This window comes from Oryctolagus cuniculus, chromosome 12 (assembly GCF_051225735.1).
Source record: "Oryctolagus cuniculus isolate XC-2025 breed Fujian yellow rabbit chromosome 12, ASM5122573v1, whole genome shotgun sequence".
Taxonomy (NCBI): domain Eukaryota; kingdom Metazoa; phylum Chordata; class Mammalia; order Lagomorpha; family Leporidae; genus Oryctolagus; species Oryctolagus cuniculus.
Window position 1 is genome coordinate 114029025 of NC_142878.1, and position 18033 is coordinate 114047057.

An 18033-nucleotide genomic window follows, 5' to 3' on the forward strand; every position below is an offset into this window, starting at 1 on the left:
AGCACCTCAGGGATTCCAGCACGGAGGCAGCACTGAGGAGAGCAGGGAGTGAAATGTGCACTGAGTTTGCAGCAGGTTCATGTTGGCACCATCAAGATGAGGACGGAGCAGCTGCCACCAAGCCAAGGGTGGTGGCAGGGATGCAGCAGAGGAGTTTAGCACAGCTTCCCGCCACTCAGCTGCCAAAGGCTGCTGGCCAGAAAGCAGCGGCAGCTGTGCTGGAAGTGGTGTGGTGGAATCACTGTTCTCCACCCTGCACTGGGGCTCGGCCATGGCGATGTCCTCTGCTGCCTTGAGCAGCATGGAGGAGGAAAAGGACAGGATGGAGCACTAGCACTTCTGGAAGATCACGAATGCTCTCAGCCACTATGGCCCCAGAATGTAAGAGCTGGCACATTGAATAGAAAGAGAATTTTGATCACTTCCAGTTAATCAGCAGAAACTGCTTCCTCAATATCTTAACTTGGACAAGATCTCAAACTACACTGATCCTAATCAAGACATGCTACTGACCATTGTGAACGACTTTATAAATATGTTTGGAAATAAAGGATATGGAGAATACGGAAAGAATGGAAAGATTTCGCCAGCATCTACACTTCACATGAAAGTTAAAATCCATACTGAGACACTTTGTGAGACTGTAGTGAAACTGGCGAAGCAGGATGGGATTCCTGCTGCCAGCCAATCATTATAAAAATGTTTTTTAAATTTTCCAAGATATGGGATCCTTCAAAAACAAATATTCTGGTACATGGTGCTAGACTAGAAAGATTGGTCTGGAAAAATATCTCTGCTAGGTTGTGAGTGTCAAGGAAAGGAATGGACACTTTTGTGCTTTTCTTTGAGGTTTATACTAGAAAGATGCTCTGAAATTAATAAACTTTATCCCTTGCCCTTAGTTCCCTCAAATGTTCTATGAAGAAAGTACATAATCTGCATGCATCTAGACTGTTCATCATTTTTCCAGACAAAAGTTTCAGAAAAGATCTGCAATGTCACAGCGGGTGTGCATGTGGGAGGGACAGAGGCCCCTGAAACTGGCACCTGAGCCACCTCCCAAAGGCATTGAAACAAGTGTGGTATGTGAAAGACACCCAGGACTAGAGCATATTCACATAGAGGTGGAGGCAGAGGTCCTATGAAGGAAAGATCAAACATTGCTGCAGAAACCTTCGTGTGTGCCCATTTCCCAATCTGGATATGCAGGAGAGTCATTCATCAAGTTCTAGAACACTATCCAGAATATTCTGACGTCAATTATCTAAGACAGTGAAGGAAGGAGTGTGACCTCTTGATTACAGACTGCTCTGTCCTTTTGCTCTATTCAAGCCTCACCAGGAAGGGCCATTTTCTTTGCACGCTGTAGCTGTTCAGATGTTAAGCCAAACCAGAAATACCCATGTAGACACAGAAAGAATGAGGTTAGGCCAAAGGTATGGGCACTTGGTGGCCCAATCCAGTCATTATGTAAAATTAACTGTCATACTATGACCACACAGAAAATAAAAAATAAAAACAAGATTAAGGCAGGGTTTCTGCATCCATAGCCATAATCCTTGATATGCGTAGTCAGGCATGAAGAAGGGGGCTGGAAAGGGAGAAGAGGTAAAAAAGGAGCCAAGTGAAGGGGTATACTAGGGGTCAGGAAAATGATGAGACTGAAAAGGCAAATGACCAAAGAGAAAAGAGTTCCTGAGGGGTGAGCAGAAGGAGTAAAACTCTAGGGTGAGAGCTGTATCTGAAGCCTGAGCCCCCAAGCTTACCTCAATCCCTCCTCCCTCACCCCATGACGACCAAAAATATCACTGGGCCAACCAGGGCCCATTTCCCAAAATACAGGAAGAAGGTATCAGAGTAGACATGGGCAGCCATCTCCAAACAACTCTCTCACTTGCATAAAAGGTTCATCCAAAGGCAGCTCCTCAGGACCCACAGCAGTGAAATGGGGGCTCCTGCCTGTCCTCATTTCTGGGTGTCTTTGGAATTCAGTTTAGTATAGTAAACCACAGCCAAGTAATGAAGGCCAACACATGTGTGTGTGTGTCTCTTTAGGGACACATACTCACCATGGATGGCCCTGCATTTGTTGACTGATGCTTCATAGACTCATTTGTGTGATGAACAACCTCACTCATCCAGTCAAGTGATGGGTTCAGGAAGTGCATGCACCAACATCGAAACTTGGTTAACAATCTTGCAAGATTTCCAGCTTGGTAGGTCAGCATACCTGGGGTGGTTAAAGCCAACTATTGATTTCCTAGCATGGAGATCCCTCCCCTGCTTCCTCACAGGCTGAAACACTTGGGTTACAAGATGTCCTGCATTCTCTTCACCTGTTCTTGCCACTAAACTCCTGTTTATCTTGTTTGCCTAAAAGCTTTCAGGTGCTTGTAACCTAGCAGTCTTACTTTAAAACATAAATCAAGTTTTATTTCAGAATCAGGCTAAAGCCAGGAGCTCAAAACTCCTTCTGTGTCCTACAAATTGTAGCAAATACCAAGTATTTGAACCATCAAATGCTGCATCCTGGTTGCACAGCAGTGAGCTGAATTGAGAGCAGAGCAAACGGAGTGTTCACATCTCAAATATTCAAGAGAGTCAGGTCCTGGCCAGGCCATAGTTTGGAACCAGGTGGACATCTCCCACTTTTGTGGCAGGGACCCAGGTTCTTCAGCCATCACATGCTGCTGTCTGTGAGCTACATCAGCATGAAAAGCAATCTGTAGCCCTAGCTGTGACTAGAACCCAATGCCCTCAGCTACAGGGAGGTGCTTGGTGTCATGAAATTGGCTTTGAGCCCTTCCCAGAAGAGCAGACCCAGGTGGGAATTTCTGCTAAGGGAAAAGATCTATCACTTCAACCCAATTCACCTGGCTTCTGCTCAGAAGAAATACAGTGAAAAGGGATTGCAAGCCCTTCTTGCATGTCCGCCTGACCTTCCAAGCAAAGCAATGCAGAGCCTTCTTGCCAAAACTGTTAGCCTAAGCTACACAGTGGAGACAAAGCCAAACATGGACAGGAGTGCACCTTAAATGAATCATGAGTATCTGACTATGCAGTCAATACAAACCAAACTGAAAACAATGTTGCTCCCTCATGTATCTCTCCTATTAATTTGGCTTTGTTGTAAAGAACTCTCAGAGAAGCATCTTATTCCTTTGGTCAAGAGGTCCCCAACATACACAGCTGTATGGTAAAATCACCAGTGTGAGAATATGCTTTCTCATAGGATTAATAAGGATGGGAAGCTAGAAATCCCGGGAGATATGTTGGTGCTTTTCACAACTATGACTAGCCCCTGCGTGGATCATGCAAGTCAGATCAAGGTTGTGTTGTTTATGTGACTTTGATATCCCCAAGGTTTTCCAGACCTCACACATCTCATGTAACCAGATGCATTGATAACTGTTCGTCATCATCTACCAGGCTGCGAGGGTCAACTAACTTACTTAAGTGACATTCTCATGGGCCTCCGTCAACAGTCCCCAGTTAATCACCCCATGAATCCACTTGGTGTTTGTGACTGAATGCTTAGCATCTGACATCAGCCCTTTATATTATCTGCAGCGTACAATCAATGTGTGGGAAAGTATTAATTGTATACACGTCTCCTATCCCTTGGTTGAGAGGTATCACAAAAGTCACCCAGGAAACTATTCTACAAAAAAAAAAAAAAAACCTGATAGGGTTTAAATAGCACTGTGGTTTCAGTGTCCATTAAAAGTTCATGGTTTGGGCCGGCGCTGCGGCTTAATAGCCTAATCCTCCACCTGCGGCACCGGCACACCAGGTTCTAGTCCCAGTCAGGGCACCGGATTCTGTCCCAGTTGCTCCTCTTCCAGTCCAGCTCTCTGCTGTGGCCCAGGAAGGCAGTGGAGGATAGCCCAGGTCCTTGGGCCCTGCACCCGCATGGGAGACCAGGAGGAAGCACCTGGCTCCTGGCTTCGGATCAGCGTGCTGTGCCAGCTGCAGTGGCCATTGGAGGGTGAACCAACAGCAAAAGGAAGACCTTTCTCTCTGTCTCTCTCTCTCACTGTCCACTCTGCCTGTCCAAAAAAAAAAAAAAAAAAAAGAGTTGCCAACTTACACAACTTACACTGTCTTGAAAACAGCTGAAATGGTGGACTTACATTCTGGGAAAAAGAAAAAAAGTTCATGGTTTGGAACTTTAATTATTCAATGGGACAGTTTTTGGACATGGCACCTAATAGGAAGTGTGTCAGTTATAGAACTGGAGCCTAGATAAATGAATTAAGGTCTTTTCCCCAAGAGGGAACTCTTGTTCTTACATAACTAAATTTGCAAGTGTGAGCCAGGCATGACGAGCCTGCTTCACACCAGCAGAAGCCAATTCATCCAGAATTCGTTAAAGATATTTGAGAAGCATCACCAGCAACAGCAGACACGCAACTGTTGTGTTGGTTATTTGCTCGAGTGGTACTATATTTATTTCCTGTGTGCTCTATTCAAAATTTCTCTTTTTTAAAAGATTTATTTATTTATTTGAAATTCAGAGTTACATGGGGGGGGGGAGAGAGAGATAGAGAGAGGTCTTCCAACCACTGGTTCACTCCCCAATTGGCCGCAATGGCTAGAACTGCACCGATCCAAAGCCAGGAGCCAGGAGCTTCTTCCTGGTCTCCCACATGGGTGCAAGGGCCCAAGGACTTGGGCCATCTTCTACTGCTTTCAGGCCATAGCAGAGAGCTGGATTGGAAGTGGAGCAGCCAGATCTTGAATTGGTGCCCTTAAGGGATGTCGGTGCTTCAGGCCAGGACATTAGCCCACTGCGTCACTGTGCTGGCCCCTCCAAAATCTCTTTACACTCTGTTGATTGAACCAGTTGTAGAAGTGTCTCATTTTAATTAAATTTGAGCTTAGAAAACTAATTTGATGACAATGCAATTTCTGTCTGCCAAGTATATTTTCATAAATTTCTTAGAAAGATAAGCTTAAATTCTCTCCTCTGTTTCAAACATAATATTCTTATTTGACTTTAATGTCAACCACTGCTATAGCACCAGTGTCCAAATCATATTCATAAACAAGGAAAACAGAAAGATGCTGAAATGATGGGCTTGTTGTGATGTAATCTGCTTTAAAAAGCATTCTTGGCCGGCGCCATGGCTCAATAGGCTAATCCTCCGCCTGCGGCACTGGCACACCTGGTTCTAATCCTGGTCAGAGTGCTGGATTCTGTCCCGGTTGCTCCTCTTCCAGGCCAGCTCTATACTGTGGTCCGGGAGTGCAGAGGAGGATGGCCCAAGTCCTTGGGCCCTGCACCCACATGGGAGACCAGGAGAAGCACCTGGCTCCTGGCTTTGGATCAGCGCAGCGGCCATTGGAGGGTGAACCAACAGCAAAGGAAGACCTTTCTCTCTGTCTCTCTCACTGTCCACTCTGCCTGTCCAAAAAAAAAAAAAAAAAAGCATTCTTAAAATCAAGCCTATTCCTTTGTACTTTGACAAGATTATGTTAAGAATTACTACATCTATATTCTTTTCTGGATTCAAGATGGTATTCAGAGTGCATTAAAATTTATAAATCTCAGGCACAATTTTAGAGTTTGAAAGAACCTCAGGGTTTTCTATTATCAGTTCATCAGCATCTTAGGGACAAATTACAAAGCTTCAGAGAAATGGCTGTGACTTGCTCAGGGTTCCCCAGCAGTAATGGAAGCATGGCAGGGACAAGGCTAGAACAAGGTCTTGTGGGTGTTTTGGTTTTTTTTTTAATGTATTTTTTGAGAGGCAGAGAAAACAAGCTCCTGTCTGCTAATCCAATTCCTCAAATGCCAGAAATTACCAGGTCTTGGCCAGGCTGAAACTGAGAGCCAAGAACTCCATCCAGGTCTTGCCTGTGGGAAGCAGGAACCTAACTACTTGACCCATGACCTGCTGCCTCCAAGGGTGCACATTAGCAGGAAGCTAGAATCTGAAGCTGTGCCTGGACTTGAACCCAGATGTTCCAATATGAAATATGGGCATCCCAACCACTGTGTTAACCAGTAGGCCTGTCCTGGACCAAGGCTTGCTAGTTCCAAACTCTGTTTGCTCCATCTCCAGTGTCTGGATTGCAGTCACAGCCTTCTATGCCATTGCTCTCTGCTCCAGTTTCTTCCTACCTCTGTAAATCCTTTATAAATGCTACCAGCCAGCTCTTCCATGTGTTTTCATCAAGGTATTCTCTGGTTGAGAAACCTAAAAGGATGGTGCAGATTTGCAGCATTACAAATTTTCTATATCAAGTCCAAGTTGGCTATTTTTTGTCCCTGGTTTTGAGTCCTTCTTTGCTAAAACAAGTTCCTTTACCTCTGTGAGCCTCAGGCTTCTCACCCACAGAGTGAAGATAATGATGCCTGCACCTTGGGGGTGATCTGAGGATGGAGTGAGGGGCTGTGTGGATGATGATGGAAAACTCACCTCATGCCTGCTTCCAATAGCACACACTGGCTCTGCTCATTTCTCTCTTGGGTTCCAGATAAATACAAATTGGAATTATTCATCTGAAACAAAACAAAAACAAAATGTCAAACATGTACCTGCAATGGCTTCTCCACCAAGGAAACACCCAGAAGGGGGAATCCAATGCTCCTACTTCCTCAGGAGCATCTGGGACATTTCCCATTTCTACATATCCAGAGATCCCTAGTATCTCTTTCAGTAGCATTCATGGTTCAGGGCATCATATGGCTCATGTGCAAATGTAAAACAGTGCTTCTTGGAATCATTTGTCATCCCTAAGTTATATGCCAACCAGCCCTGTTACAATGAATCTTTGTTGAAGAAGGCAAGCAGATAATGGTTCCTATGCTCAAATTTTGTGACATTCATACCCAAAATGTTGAGAGGAACCATCACCAGGAAAATTCAATGGCTGTCAGCTGTGTCAACTGGGGTGAGGTCTTTCACTTCCCTGCCCCTAAGTTCTCTCACATGTTCTATGAAGGGAGGGGGTGCCCTCTTGATCAGACTGTTCAGTCCTGTTGCTCTATTCAAGGTTCACCAGGAAGAGCAATTTCCTTTACAAACTGTAGCTGTTCAGATGTTAAATCTACCCAGAAATTCCCATATAGACACATTGAGAATGAGGCTGGGCCAAATGTATGGGCGCTTGGTGGTTCAGGCCAGTTATACAAAATTAATGTTCATACTATGAGCACACAGAAAATAAAACTCCAAGATTAAGGCAGGATTTTGGCATTCATAGCCATAACCCTAGATAAGCAAAGACAGGCAGGAGGAGGAAGAAGGGTTAGGAAGGGGAGAACAGGTTCACAAGGGAGCCTAGGGAAGGATTTTACTAGGGAGCAGGAAAATGATGAGGCTGGAAAGGTGAATAGCCAAAGACAAACAGTCCCATAGGGTCAAGCAGAATGTGTAAAACTCTAGAGTAAGAGAGCAGTTTCCTAAAGCCTGAGCCCTTGTGGTTCAGGCTATCCAGCAGCTCATGTGCAAATGTGACACACACCCTTTCTTGGGATCATTTTTCCTCCCAGTGTATATGCCAACTGACTCTGGTGTGATGAACTTTTGGTGAAGGAGGAAAGAAGACAATGGTTCACATTTTATAAGATGAGAAACAAAATGTTGTGAGGATCTGACCATCTAGAGAACACCATGCCTGCCTGCCAGCTGTGTCACTTGTGGCCATGGCTTTCACCACCCTGACCTGTAGTTCCCTCAAATGTTGCATGAAACAGGTACATGATCTGGATTCACCTTGACTGTTCATTGTTCCAGAGAAAAAGTTTCAGAAGAAGCTTGTAATGACACATTGTTCTGCATGAGGAAGGGATTCAGGCTGGCCATTGGGAACCCCTGAAATTGGCACTCTAGCTACCCCCCAAAGCATTTTAAAAAAGTGTGATGTATGAAGAACCCCAGGACCAGTGCACATTCATGCATAGTGGCCATGTGTTTATTGTTAGAAGGAAAGTTGGAGAATCCAGATGACTGCGCACAAAAACAAAAGATCAAGGTAACTCTGGGAAATACCTGTTGCTCTGAAGGTGTTTCCTGAATGTAGAGAGGGAACAAAGTTTAATGCCACCATGAAAACCAACTACACCACGACCCTCCTCAGCTCCTGCTCTATTTGAGAGGATGGTGAATCGAGGATGGTTTTATAGTTGTCCATACTTTCCTTTTATTTCTTATTACAATTAAAAGAGAAATACATAAACATAATTAGAAATAAGCATGTTCGTGCACAGAAGTTATAATAATGTTATTTTTGACCAAGAAAAAAAAAAGGGTTGGACTGAGGCGTATAGGAACATTGTCTTTGTGTGCTATTGCAGGTGGCATCAACTCAGGCTAAGTGGCTATGTATTTTAGAATGTTATACATAATATACATTTGAGATTTTTTACATATTTGGAGCATGCATCCTTACTGGTGCATTAACTAACAGGCCCAATTCAAACCCCATATTGTCTTCTTGACCCAGTAATTTTCCTCAATAATGTTCTTCTTTGTCTCCTATATTAATCTTGCCAAGGTAAGTATTGGTAATAAGAACAAAAGTATCCTAAACATGTACAAATAGGAAAATGAGAAGGGAATCAAAAGTGTTCACTACAAAATCCAAGGAAATGAAGAAAATGCTGTGTGGGTTGAAATGAGATAAAAATAGTCTAAGAGAGAACAAAAAGCAAATGTAAAATTTCAGAAGTAATGTCATAATTATTCCAATATAAATAGTGTCAACACTCTAATGAAAAAGCAGATATCAGAATGCTTTAAAACTAAATCCAACCGTATACCATCTACATAAAATCACTGTAGATTCAATAGAAAGGAGGTTCAAAGTGATGGACAGAAAAGGAAATGTAGAATTGTATCATAGGTAAAAAATCCAACTGGTGTGGTTATACTACCATCAGACAATTATATGAGAAACAAAAATCATTGCAGGAGACAAAAAGGACATTACATATTGATACAAATTACTGTGTTAAGAACATATAACACGGAGGGGCCAGTGCTGTGGTGTAGTGGGTTAATCTTTCCACCTGCAGCACTGGCATCCCATCTGGTGGCCGGTTCTGGTCCTGGCTGCTCCACCGCCAATCTAGCTCCTTTCTCAGGCCTGGGAAAGCACTGGAAGATGGCCCAAGTCCTTGGGCCCCTGCACCCATGTGGGAGACCTGGAGGAAGCTCCTGGCTCCTGGCTTCAGATTGGCGCAGCTCTGGCCATTGCAGCCATTTGGGGAGTGAACCAATGGAGGGAAGACCTTTCTTTCCTGATTCTCCTTCTCACTGTCTGTAACTCTGCCTCTCAAATAGAATAAATGAAATGTTTTTAAAAAGAACATACAATATGGAATAGGCATTTGGCCTATTGGTTAAGATACCAACCAGTTAGGATGCCTAAGTGCCATATGCATATACTTGGTTTCTAGTCACAGTTATGGCTACTGGTACCTGTTCTGCTAATGTGATCACAGAGAGAAGCATGTGATGGCACAGGAACCTGGGTCCTGGCCACCAATGTGGGATATAGCTATAGAGTTTCAAGCTTCTGGCTTTCGGCAAACCTGGACCTAACTGTATTGAGTATGTGGGAAGTAAACAATCACATTGCTTTGCTCCCCATCCAGCTCACTGCTGTGCAAATAGGAAGCAGAAGATATTCGTTCAAATACCTGGGGTTTTGCCACCATTTTGAAGACCCTGATTGAGTTCTGTACTCTTGGCTTTGGCCTGATTATTCCCAGGCTACTGTGCTGATTTGATGATTAAATCAGAAAGTCAAAGATATCTCTCTCTTTCCCTCCCTACCCCCCATCCATCTTTGCCTTTAAATAAGTACATCTTTTTAAAAATCACCAGAATCAAACTTGATTCTTTGACAAATGAACACATATTACAAACACTTAGATTACAAAGGAGAGACTCAGAATCTTAACTCACAAATGAAACATAGACTGTTACCAACGAATTCACATAAACAGAATTATAAAAGAAGTCTATGGAGAAGGAACTCCAAAAAACCAGATAATGAATATAGGGAAAAATTCCCTGCAAACATGAACACCATCGAAATTCTTTACAGAATAATTATTAATCATCATAGACATAGTACAAAAATGATGGTTAAGAACAATGCCATGGCATTCATGTTTTATGTGTAGTATACCAGAGTTAAAACACAAATTTAACTGGTTGTGATCTCTGAGTTTTGTGTTGTAGAAGCAATCAAACCTTCCTACCATGGAGGATAGAACAGAAAAAGAGGTGTTGGTAGGAGAGGGGCTACATCTTGGCCTCCCAGTGCAACCTGTAGTTCTCAGCACAGAGAAGCTATTGTAGAATTGGTCAGCTGCAGCCACCACACTCAATCAGCAACTGAAAAAAGAATCTTATGAATAGGAAAGATATGCCCATTTCTCATTTACTATTATGAAGTTAAATACTTCTCTAACTCCAGTTTCAATAACTGAAGATAAACATCAGTTGCCAAAAGTGGGCAATTCTGTAGTCAGATGTTCCTATGTGTTTCTTTGTGCTTATTGTTGCTGGTGCTGCAGTTGGATATCTATGGCCTTCTCATCTCACATCAGTCAGCAGATCAACTATAGCATTGTAAGGGTAGCAGGGGGGTGCTCCTTGAGTAACTATCTTGTGAGAATGCAGTAAGTGAAATACCAGCAGAAAGATAGGAAAATTACGGGTTCTGGGATATAGAAGTGTCCTTTTTTCTTAAATAACTACAAGATACCAGGTTCTGGTGTCGGAGCAGACCACCACATTTTCTTTTTTCTTTTCTTTTTTTTTTTTTTTTTTTTTTGACAGGCAGAGTGGACAGTGAGAGAGAGAGACAGAGAGAGAAAGGTCTTCCTTTGCCGTTGGTTCACCCTCCAATGGCCGCCGCTGCAGCCGGCGCACCGCGCTGATCCGATGGCAGGAGCCAGGATCCAGGTGCTTTTCCTGGTCTCCCATGGGGTGCAGGGCCCAAGCACCTGGGCCATCCTCCACTGCACTCCCTGGCCATAGCAGAGAGCTGGCCTGGAAGAGGGGCAACCGGGACAGAATCCGGCGCCCCAACCGGGACTAGAACCCGGTGTGCCGGCGCCGCAAGGTGGAGGATTAGCCTATTGAGCCACGGCGCCGGCCTTTTTTTTTTTTTTTTTTTGACAGAGTGGACAGTGAGAGAGAGAGAGACAGAGAGAAAGGTCTTCCTTTTGCTGTTGGTTCACCCTCCAATGGCCACTGCGGCCGGCATGCTGTGCTGATCCGAAGGCAGGAGCCAGGTGCTTATCTTGGTCTCCCATGGGGTGCAGGGCCCAAGGACTTGGGCCATCCTCCACTGCACTCCCGGGCCACAGCGGAGAGCTGGCCTGGAAGAGGGGCAACTGGGACAGAATTCGGCGCCCCAACTGGGACTAGAACCCGGTGTGCCGGTGCCGCAAGGTGGAGGATTAGCCTAGTGAGCCACGGCACCGGCCAGACCACCACATTTTCAACCTGTCAGCAACAGTTTCCAACTATGGCATTTCTATAGTGATCAGTGAGGTAACATCTTTCAACTCTTTCTACTCAGAAAGATGGCATTCTCAGCTCATCAGAGACCAGGACCACTTTCTTGATGTATAGAATGTTCTAGGTATTGGAAGCCAGATCAGACCTCAATAGAGAGATAACCTGGTCAGAGACAATGACCACTTCCTGAAATGTATGTAAGGAAGCCATTTCTCAATTCACCAGAAACCAGACCCCTGAAGAAAACATATGCAAACATGAAACAAAACAACAAAGCAGGCCCCAACATAGGCGACTGATCAATCAACAGGCAATTGCTAAATAAGCTGTGTTGTCCACAACCTTACTGGAACACTCCCTTGGATCCCCTCCTCAGTGAAACTTTACTTCTCCTTTTTCTCACACTCATTATCCAACCTGAAATAAAAAACTGACTCAAACTCCTGCAACAATTTGATTCTGTAATTCTTAATTGTGATTTCAAATAAATTATTTTCCTAAGACATGCTGACAAATATGGAAACAATTATGGTTGAAATAATTTGTCAAAATTGCTGAGGGCTGTTCAGAGAAGAAACAGCCAAGTAATGTTTAAGACATAGGGTTCTAGGCTGGCACTGCGGCTCGTTTGGCTAATCCTCCGCCTGCAGTGCTGGCACCCCGGGGTTCTAGTACCAGAGGGGCCATTGGATTCTGTCCCAGTTGCTCCTCTTCCAGGCCAGCTCTCTGCTGTGGCCCGGGAAGGCAGTGGAAGATGGCCCAAGTGCTTGGGCCCTGCACCCGCATGGGAGACCAGGACGAAGCACCTGGCTCCTGGCTTCAGATAGGTGTAGTGGCCATTTGGGGAGTGAACCAATGGAAGGAAGACCTTTTTCTCTGTCTCTCTGTCTCTCTGTCTCTCTCTCTCACTGTCTAACTCTGCCTGTCAAAAAAAAAATCATCAAAAAACAAAAAAAAAAAAACATAGGGTTCTGTTGTAAGAGTGACCATATCACTTACCAAGAACCCCAGTATTGAAGACTATCACAACAGGCTAAATATACCAACAGATATATTTGAGGAAGCCATGAACATTCACTCTATAGTGCAGTCATGGAGCAGCATTTGATAGCAGACTAATACATTTGTGAATCTGTAATTTCTAGAGGAATAAGGACCCTCATGTGATATCTTTTTTTTTTTTTTGACAGGAAGAGTGGACAGTAAGAGAGGGAGACAGAGAGAAAGGTCTTCCTTTTGCCGTTGGTTCACCCTCCAATGGCCGCCGTGGCCGCTGCGGCCAGCGCACTGTGGCCGGCGCACCTGGCTGATCTGATGGCAGGAGCCAGGTACTTATCCTGGTCTCCCATGGGGTGCAAGGCCCAAGCACTTGGGCCATCCTCCACTGCACTCCCTGGCCACAGCAGAGAGCTGGCCTGGAAGAAGGGCAACCGGGACAGAATCCGGTGTGCCAGCGCCACAAGGCAGAGGATTAGCCTAGTGAGCCGCAGCGCCAGCTTATCTTTTTCATATTCAATAAGATACTCCAAGGTATTTTGCTTCTCCTTATCATACAGAAGCAAGATGTCAAATAGAATACATAAACTTATGTTCAGTAATTACTGTTTCAGTACTTTATCTGGCTTAGAAAGGATCTAGACTCTACTCTAGAGAGAAATAATATTAAATAAAGCTAGCCATTGTTTTCAGTAATTTCCTAGTAACTTTTTATAACATGTATGTATGAGGAGACAGAGCTACTATTATTAAGCCTATGATACTACTATTTTACTTACCAAACATTTAAATAATCACAAGCATTTGAAAGCAATTTGTTTCCTTTATTTATTTCTTGGAGGTTTAGAAATATATATCTATATATTTTTTCATACATTAAACACAACCATTCACATGCTAACCAAGACTAGGAATACAGGGTTACCACATGCTCACAGCACCTTCAATAATGGTCAGCTTGTAGCCTACAAAAACACTCTACAAGCTCTAGTTTTTCAGAACTAAAGGAAGAAGAACCAAGTGGCTTTTACCAGGTATCATGGGATAACCATTTATGCATGCCTTGCCAGTGAGGTAACCTGCTGTCCGTGACTCAGAAATGAACAAATCATGTTTCTGATCTTTGAAACAGGATTTCTCAGGATTTCATTCACTTATGGAATAAAGCAGGAAGGCCACACAGCCGTCTCAACACAGCAAGTGCCAGAAAAACACCATCTCTGTGCTGGGCCATGACATTAAGACAGAAGAGTTTCCAGAAACTGAGGCCAAAGAACTAATACTTAAAACCACTGGGGAAGTGACATTTCTAGGCTCATGCTCTATAAATGAAAATGCCATCCAAAGGTCTCTGACACACGACAGAGCAGAGCCACCATGCAGCAGAAGGCAGTGATGTTAGACACAGAAGCTGTACGGGTGGGCCAGGATCATTCAAGCACCAAAGAAATCTACTCAAGCTGCTCCACACTGTTGACTCCTCCACGGTTTCCACCATCGAAACCTGTAGCTTTGCTGTCACAGGAGCCATGGTCACTAAGAAAGAAGGGCTGACCATATGAAGGAGGCAGCCCCAGCAGATGGCCCTGCTGTCGAGGCTAAGCACTGCCAATGCAGAAGCCAATGCAGCATGGCCTAGCTCCCCGCAACAGTAAATTTCCATGGCATTGTTTGCTGTGCCACTGTCCTGCTACCTTGTTGCCTGCATGCAGGGGTCGAGGCTGCTTCCAGGAACATGAAGGGAAGTTCACACTGTCAAGTAAACCCATCGGCTCTACTCCAGGCTGCTTAGTGAAACAACAGTAACACACATTCATCTCCACTGCTGCCGTTCCTAACCAAAAATAGGCCTGAATTATAACAGGCATTCAAAGGAACCTGCAAAGCAATAACCTGGAGGAACAAATAGCTAGAATAGTTGGACTCCTAGAAAGCAAAGCAGACCAGAGAGAAGCATGAATTTATCACTGACCCAGGTCCAAATCACCAAGAAGCCAGACAGAGATGGAACATCACCCAGAAACTCTCCCTCCACACCCTATTTTTTACAACACATGGTTTAACTTCTATCCACAGCAATGGACTGAGATATGTTAATTCAAATTGTGATGTTTATAAAAAGCAAAGGAAACCCGAACGGAAGCTGAGCGCGGGCTGGCTCGGGCCTCCACCGGCGGGAGGGCGGCCGTTGGGGCCGTTGAGGTGGCGGCGACTCTGCGCCCAGGGCTCCAGATGGAGGCGGCCCGGGATCCCGGGCCCAGGCTCTGCTGCAAGCCTGGCGGGCGGCTGGACATGAGCCACGGCTTCGTGCACACATCCGACGGAACCAGATCGCCCGGTACCTCCCCACCCCGCGCCACCACCACCCTTGGCCTGGCCCGGCCGGCTGTCCCTGACTCCCGCTCGGCTCCCCGCAGGGACGACTACGACAAGAAGGTGAAGCAGGCGGCCAAGGAGAAGATGGCTCTACCCGCCCAGGCAACCCAGACTTGGAGGAGTCCAGTGAAAGCAGCAGTAGTGGTGGCTCTGAACTAGAGCCTTCTGGCCATCAGCTCTTCTGCTTAGAATACGAGGCGGACAGTGGCGAGGTCACATCAGTTATCGTGTATCAGGACGATGACCCAGGAAGGGTGAGCGAGGAGGTGTCTGCCCACACGCCTCTGGATCCGCCCATGCGAGAGGCTCTCAAGTTGCGTATCCAAGAGGAGATTGCAAAGCACCAGAACCGTCACTGACCAACTTGAAAGCATTCTTTGCAGGCTGGATTCACTGCCCGTGGAAGAATTCTGCCCAGGGAGCTCAGCCGTAGCCTGAGGGCACCTGCACCACTGTTTGATCTTGACACTGCCAGAGCTGCTGCATCCCCAGGGTCATTCCAAGACTCCACCTGGCCCATGTCCCCCACAACCGTTTACTGGTTGGCCTGTTGACCAGCCTCATATTCTGGAATTCTCTGAGAATTCGGTGTGGCTGACTTGGTGTTCTGGGAGCACAGGCTTGAGGGCGAACCAGGGTCCATGAAGCCTTTCGCCATCATGCTGCATTCTCAGAGGTCACATGCCTGGCTGCTTCGTGTCCCACCCAGCTCCGTGAGCGCTGTTATGTCATAGTTCCTTTCCTTCGTGTTGTGCTCACTTCACTTCCACCCGTGTTTCCCTGGACTTTTTTTTCTTTTTTTTTTTTTTTAGCTTTATTCTTTGTTTTTCCTTTTCTTCATCTCTCTGCCTCAGGTCGAATCTCTCAGTTCTCTCCCCACCCCCTCAACAGGACTGTGCACCTGCAGCTGCTCAGGACCTTGGAGGGGGGGACTGTGAGGCTCTGCCTTTCCAACAAGTTCTCCAAGTAATTCTGACGCCAGAATAAAGTGGGAGACCTTTATTTCTGAGGCCCACTCACAAGCACGTCTCCCTCCCCTCCCATGCTTTCGTGAGCTGCTTGCATGCGCCACACCACTGTCAGACAGCAGACCTAGGAAGAAGATCCTGGTGCTAAACTGCAAGGATTTCTTGCAGCAAAACCTGCCTGGAGCTGCAGAATTCCAGCTGCAAATAGCTGCGAATAGACTCCTCTGCTCAGGACAACCAATGGAGAATTATCAAAGCAAGCTTGAAACTAACTCTCCAACCGTGACTTAAAAGTCTAGACCATAAGTACAAAGGGAAACTCAACATTAACAATAATTGCCTGTTTGGAGCCCTAGTTGCAAAAAAAAGGTGGGGGGGGGACTACACAACTCTCCTTATCTGTTCCCTCTCCCTGTCCAATGTCCTGTCCCATGCTTCCTCCCTCGCTATCTCAAGGATATGCATAAGGCAGCTTCAAAAAGTTCATGGAAAGTGGAATCGAAAGACAGTCTGAATTGTCTGTGAACTTCTTGAAGCCCTCTGGTGTACGTATAACTGAGGTCCTGAAAGAGTCCCAGGGTAGCGCTGCTCTTCCCGAGGGAACATTTTTTTCTACCACAGGGTTAGGCTAAGGTCTGAAGTCCACAAGACATCGTGTGCACCAAAGTTTCCAAGGCACGTCTATCTGCGAGCAAATCGGCGTGACCTCAGTGACTTGAAGTTTACAGCTTAAGTGAGCCAGTGAGCCCTGGAACTTCCTGAAACCAAAGCCCCTTGGCCCCCTGGTTTCTCCACATCAGGGTCTCAGGATCAGGCTGGCAGTTCTATTGCAGCAGTTCTTCTCCTAAAAGACACCCAAGAGAACTGTTGGTTTGTGCCCCGCACTCCTGAAAATCATCTCCCTCCAAATGGGGCAAGGCGGCTCCTTCAGCTACGCCATTAGAACGTGGAATGCTGAGTTGCAGCCTGCAGCGCCAAGGAACGCTGGGACAGTGAGTGAGGCAGATAAGGTCGAGGGGCCTGGTTGTGAAAGCCAGTGAGCAGAGTGCTGCAAACCCGCAAAGCTGCACCAGGTTAAGTGCCTTGAACTTACCAGTCCTGGGCTCAGGTCTACTTTCAAAGGAGAAAAGTCTTTGCCCTCTACTTAGGCAGCTGGCTAAAAGTGCCTTCTGTTCACTACCCTCCACAGCCTGGGTCATGGAGGCTGTGCCGAGCCCTACCCCCGTTCTTCACACAGCCTAGAGGACCAGTCACTCTAGTCCTCCAGCTCCTCAATGGATCCTATGGTTGGGACATAGGACTTCACTGGAATTCCATGATGGCTTAGAAGGAAATACTTTCTGGATTCATCTCACAACTGGATCACCTGTGTCCTATTTTTATAGAACTCAGAACACCAGAGGGTTGAAGTCTGGGGGCGTGACCCCTGACATTTGAGCTTCTGTTCCTGTTTTGTGTGGAGGGAAGCTGTCAGTGTTTACACATCGTGTCCTTTTGTGTGTTTGTCATGGGATCCTCCGAGATCCCCTCAGGTAGATGGATTGAAACTCCTTGCCTCTAAACTTGCTTTTCTTGCAGCACTTTGCTTATCAAGTGTATGTAAAACATTTTCTATCCAACAGAGCACTCTAATCCGTGTAGCATGACCTGTAAAGCACTAAGCCTTGTACCTGGAAGAGAGCCTGTCCATCAGAACTGGGCTCTTGGAGGCAAGGCTGCCTCTCTGCAGACGGACAGCTTCAGCCTTACCGCTGACTGCCACCCCCTACTGGAAGCCCAAAAATGGTACTATCTCATCACCGGACCTGCCTCCAGACACCTTCCACCAGTTACAAAAATTGGTGCTTTGCCATCCAGGACTGTGTTCTCCCACTGACTCCAGGATGTCTCAGGACTGCCCTGTGTTGTGTGGGACAGTGGCAACACTTTTGGACTAAATAGAACTTTCCAACTGGCTGCTTCATAATCAGTGTTCGTTTGATTAGATAAATTCTTGGCTGTCTTAAAAAAAGTCTGATAGGCATATCTCTCAGCATTCAATATGCAGTATTAATTCTTAACTGAAGGTAAGCCTGGATTTTAACGCTTTGTGTTTCCTGAGCCAGCAGGTGATGTCATAGGTACAAGGAACTTAGGCTTGCAGGGACTTTGGGCTGTGCAAGAGTAAACACTAAACCTTGAATCATAGCCAGTTGGCAGAGATA

General features: G+C 45.7%; 1 pseudogene across 1 annotated transcript; it reads left to right on the top strand.

Moving 5' to 3' along the window:
- Positions 1–502: 502 nt before the first annotated feature.
- LOC127488923 (UPF0561 protein C2orf68 homolog pseudogene) lies at positions 503–16064 on the top strand (annotated as a pseudogene). The gene is made up of 2 exons (XR_016218615.1): positions 503–635; positions 14608–16064. The product of XR_016218615.1 is annotated as a UPF0561 protein C2orf68 homolog pseudogene (transcript).
- Positions 16065–18033: the final 1969 nt, after the last annotated feature.